Source organism: Triticum dicoccoides, chromosome 3B (genome assembly GCF_002162155.2).
Source record: "Triticum dicoccoides isolate Atlit2015 ecotype Zavitan chromosome 3B, WEW_v2.0, whole genome shotgun sequence".
NCBI classification, from domain to species: Eukaryota; Viridiplantae; Streptophyta; class Magnoliopsida; order Poales; family Poaceae; genus Triticum; species Triticum dicoccoides.
Window position 1 is genome coordinate 196,964,744 of NC_041385.1, and position 5,587 is coordinate 196,970,330.

General features: G+C 51.9%; 1 pseudogene; it reads left to right on the forward strand.

The window, feature by feature from the left end:
• Window positions 1-1,635: 1,635 nt before the first annotated feature.
• LOC119279468 lies at window positions 1,636-2,136 on the forward strand (annotated as a pseudogene).
• The last annotated feature ends 3,451 nt before the right edge of the window (window positions 2,137-5,587 follow it).

Consider the following 5,587-nt stretch of genomic DNA (forward strand, 5'->3'; position numbering starts at 1 on the left):
TCGCTAAGGTATCGCTCGCTATCAGGAGAGCCCTGGCCGAATTGCGGTCAGGATGGTTGGCATGCGGACGACGAAGAAATTCAAAGCCCACCCACCACCCACTTTGTAGCCACTGTCGACGATTTAACTGACATGCTAGACTTTGACTCCGAAGACATCGACGGTATGGACGACGATGCCGGAGACGACCAAGAACCAGCGCCTACAGGGCACTGGAAAGCCACCTCAACTCATGACATATACTTGGTGGATACACCAAAAGTTAGCGATAACGAGGAGCAACGGGATGCGGCGAAGCAACCAAAACAGCGATGCAAGCGCCGCCCGAAGTCCCGCCTCGACAACAATAGCACCCATAACGACCCAGCCGTAGAGCAGGGAGAACCAGTGGAGGACGAACATACAACCAAGCAACCATCCGAACAGGATGAATTGGGAAAGCAACCCATCCCCGGCGAAAACAACAGTCCAGACGATCTCACGCCGGACACATCACCGGAGCATAAGAGCCTTCACAAAAGGCTCGTCGCCACTGCAAGAAGTTTGAAGAAGCAGAAGCGGAAGCTCAAAACAGCGGAAGACGTACCCATAATGAGATGGAACAAAGTACTCAAGGCCACAGACAAATACGGCAATAGTCATCAAGCAAAGAGCTACCCGAAGCGCAAGCTGTTGCCCAAATTCGACGAGGAGGCCGTAAAGCCACCACAATCAAAAAGCAAAGAGGCCGCCTGGCCGGATAGACGACCATGGCACAAAATATCTACCCCTCAAGCTCAAAGGGCCAGCTCGGCATTGGCTCAAAAGCCTCCCAGAAAATAACATTGGAAGTTGGGAAGAGCTCGAGGATGCGTTTAGAGCAAATTTTCAGGGGACTTATGTCCACCCTCCGGATGCAGACGATTTAAGTCACATAACTCAACAGCCCGGAGAGTCAGCGCGCAAATGCTGGAACAGGTTCCTCACCAAAAAGAACCAAATATTCACTGTCCGGACGCCGAAGCCTTAGCAGCTTTTAAACATAACGCCCGAGACGAATGGCTCGCCAGACACCTCGGCCAGGAAAAACCAAGAACAATGGCCGCGCTAACGAGCCTCATGACCCGCTTTTGCGCGGGAGAAGATAGCTGGCTGGCAAGATGTAGTACCAGCGACCCGAGTACATCCGAGGTTAGAGATGGAAATGGGAAATCACGACGCAGAAAAGATCAGCGCCGAAATAAGGAAAATGGCCCAAAGAACACGACGGTCAACGCCGGATTCAAAAGCTCTCGGCCGAACAGCAAAACACTGCCTCTTAAGGACAACAGTGACGAGCTATCCAACCTAAACAAAATCTTGGATAGGATATGCCAAATTCACAGTACACCCGGGAAGCCCGCAAACCACACCCATAGAGATTTTTGGGTCTTCAAGCAGTCCGGCCGACTTAACGCCGAACACAAGGGGCTCGAGACACCGAGCGAGGACGATGACGAACCCCACAAGCAGAGCACCGGACAACAAAAGAACTTCCCACAACAGGTCAAAACAGTGAATTCACTTCAAGTGATAACAAGGAAAAATAGGGCGGCACCTGCCAAAGCGCATGCCGCACGGTCCACCCCAGCGGAATCCCGAGATTGGATGTCAAAACCAATTACTTTCGACCACCTGGATTACTCCAGAAGTATTCGAAACGCAGGATGGACTGCTCTGATATTGGATCCTATAATCAACGGACTACAATTTACACAAGTCCTAATGGATGGCGGCAGCGATTTAAACCTGCTATATCCGGACACAATCCGCAAGTTGGGGATAGACCCTACTAAAATTCGCCATAGCAGCACTTCCTTCAAAGCAGTGACGCCAGGCCCTTACGCCAATTGCACGGGCTCCTTACTACTAGAAGTTGTGTTCGGTTCATCCGATAACTTCCGTCGTGAAAAGCTAATCTTCCATATCGCCCCATTTAAAAGTAGCCATCAAGCACTATTGGGATGTGAAGCTTTCGCCCGCTTTAACGCAATACCGCATTACGCGTCTCTTACACTTAAAATGCCCGGTCCACACGGCATTATCTCTTTGAAAGGTCGCTTAAGACCCCGTACACCGCTAGGCGAGTCCGGCTGAAATAAACTAGGGGCTTCCTAGCCGCACACCCCTTTACAAGGGGCTGTGAGCATGAACAATGAGAACCAATAAAAGCTCAACTTCACTCATTTCTTTTTCATGCTCTATTTTAATACATTGCTCGCACGATATCTTTCCAAACTAAGTTCTTCTCTTTTCAGATGAACAGCGTGCTACACCCATCCAAGATACAGCACAACGGAGACACAGGCGCAGACGTGCAGCAGGGACCCGTTGCAAGGATTCTTTTCAGATTAAGACCCTGCGTAAACCTTTCTTATTGTCTCTTGTTGATTCACATCCCCCATTTTCTCACCATAACCGATGAGGAGGCTGGCGTTTTGGCATCGGCCGCGTCAGAAATTTTTGCCTGTACCTGGACACTAGGGGCTTAGGGCATTGTTCTGCCCGTTATCATAAAGACCGAATACCTTAGGGAGTGTTCGGCGTCTCGAGTTAGGCCTTATATGCATCAGCTCCGAATCATGTCTTTGGTCAAATGTTGGGTTTGCCCGGCTCCTGTGTTTTGCTGCCTTACGTTCCGTATCATCGGCTAACGCGGCACCAGGAGAACTACTGCGATTGTGCCCCGGTTCGGCCGGGCGAGCACCTCAGTAGAGAAAGCCGAAAACTGACTGTCATGATACAGCGAGAGACTGGTCAACCACTCGATCGACTACCAGAATGTCTAGAATTCCCCCGCTTTGACGAAGGACCGTTTCCCGGTTAGGCACATACGCGCCCCGAATTCGGAGAGCGCGGTGCCCCTAGGGGCTATATTGTAGGCCCACCTTCGAACTCCTATGGCTAAGTGAAAGTGATAAAGCATTATAGTCTGGTTGCCTCGTTTGCTACGCTACCACCTCCTTCACAGGACCAAGACGTTGGATTAAGTGTGAAAATGCGCTATTTTGCAAACACCCCTGCACCATGTGCATGGGGGCTGAAGCCGAAGACTGCCATCTTTCAGGTTATACACAAGTATACATTAACGGCCGCACATGATATATTTCAATACTTGAACGCACAAGTATAAAAAGCACTTATACTATGAATATCGTTTTACAAATCATAAAGATCATTTGAACATGACATTTTTTGAGCACTGCGACTCTATTACACGAGCACCCTGCAGGACTTCCCCAAAATAGTGCTTGGCGGGTAACCGGCTCTCGTCCGAACCCCGGGTTGCAACATCGGTGGCATCCATCTCAGTCCAGTATGTCTTCACACGGGCGAGGGCCATCCGTGCACCCTCTATGCATGCTGACCGCTTCATCGCCTTGATATGCAGCACAACCCCAAGGAATTGCTGCAATAAGCCAAAATAACTCTTCGGCTTGGGCCTATCCGGCCACAGATGAGCCACTACATCCGTCATGGCAAATCCAGACAATCTATTCAGCTCAGCCCAGTCAGCCAACTGATCGGTCAACGGAAGTGAACGCTCCGGACTGTGGAATTGAGACCAAAAAAGCTCTTCCGTCTTGTGATCCTTTTGAATTCGGAAGTGCACAACCGCATTCGTCGCACTCGCCGCCAAATCCAGATAAGGATCCTGCGGACCCCACAGCTGGTCAAGCTGAGCATACTTCTGATCTGTGAACTTCCTGCGTAGCAGAAAGGGCTTGCCAGCCGCAATGTCTCTGGCATGACACAGCTCCTCCTTTATAGCTCTCATTGTAGAACGGGCATCCTTGGCTTCGGCGGTGGCCTTCTTCAGATCTTCTTGCTCCGCTCGGCGTTCTTTTTCAAGAACCTCATAGCGGTCGGTAACATCCTTCAGCTTCACGGCCATTCCGACCATCTCCTCACAGCAAGCTCTGCCCGAAGGTCCTCCACCGCAGCGGCACCATCTGCATTAAGCATACATGTTGTAAGGAGTGGGCATCAGCTCCCTTACTAGGTGACCGCGGAGAAACAACCTACCTTGTGACTCGTCAAGTCGTTTATTGACCAGCGCGATGTCCGCATCCGCAACGTCGAGTTGCCGCTTTAGTTCGGCAACTCCATCAGTCCGGCTGGCCACCGGACTATCCGCCACCTGCATAGGAAAGGCGAGAATTAATACCTGAGATTATGATCCTCGGCACGCTGTCGCTTTCGACAACATACCGAGTCTCAGGGGCTACTATCTATACAGGGCGCACTTTATGTGTAAAACTGTCAAAAGGTATGTCATTTTTACGTACCTCAAACCCCGCCAGCAAACTTCTGACGGCATCATGCAACCCGCCCTTGGCGGATGAAATTCTTTCAATCACCGTACTCATCAATGTACAGTGACCTTCTGAGATAGTCGCCCTCTCGAGCAGATCCTTCAGCTCCCCCGGCCGTACACCAGTAGGTGCCGAACTCTCCGGCCCCGCCGGACTTGGGGAAACCCTCCGCGACGACACTTCAGGGTCGTCCGCCCCGCCTGATGGCGCGGCAGATGGAGGCGTCTCGCTCTCCATCATCTCCGGACGAAGGTCCCCCGAAGACGAGCTCAGCTGAGAAGGACGGAGATCCGAACTACAAGATAAACACTTCGGTTATCCTCAGAAGCAAAAATAGGGATGTGTCTTATTATAAAACTCCCCTTTTTCTACTTACGGCTCACTGGAGGCTGATTCCTTAGGGGAGATAGTGCGGCCGGGGTTCCCCCTGGCGTAGGACCCTCTGGTGAAGATTTCTTCCCCCGCTTTGAGGCCTTAGCCTCCGGATCTTCGAAAGCGGTCCTCTTCTCCCCCTAGAAGGAGGGATTCTCGATCCCCCCTTTCTCGAAAGCCTCCTTAGTAGAGGCGGTAGTTTCTCTGTTTTCCCCTTCGCCCTCCTCTGGAGGCGCAACCTACAGCATCTTGACCAACGCCGAATCCGGCGCGGTCTCCAGGAGGGGGGCCGGACACTGTATCAGTTTTGCTTGCGCTATCCACTCCTGTTCAAAGGACGACTGGTTAAAAGGCAAATCCAAGAATATGCAAACAAACGGTATGTCCGGACACAGGGCTACTTACCTGAGCATCCGTGCGATTGCAGCTTAGGCCGGCATCCTCGGTCAATTCCGGACACACTTCTTGTGACCCGAAGAACAATTTGTACATCTCCACGGGTGTCGTACCCATGAAGTGTTGGAGAGATCGTGGCCCCTCTGGATTGAATTCCCACAGGCGGAGGGGGCGACGTTTGCAGGGCAGAAGACGCCGAATCAGCATAAACTGCATCACTATGACCAGATTGATCTCCCTCTCTTGGAGGTCTCGAATCCAGCCCTGCAATAGGGGTACGTCCTTTGACGGCCCCCAGTTAAGCCCTTTGTTGACCCATGACATCAGCCGTTGTGGAGGGCCCGAGCGAAAGACGGGCGGCGGCTTCTGCCTGCTGCCCCTGGGAGCGGTAATATAGAACCACTCATGTTGCCACAAACCGAGCTCCTCCTGGAAAGAGCCCTCGGGCCATGGAGCATCGGCCCTCTTGCTTACAACCGCCCCGC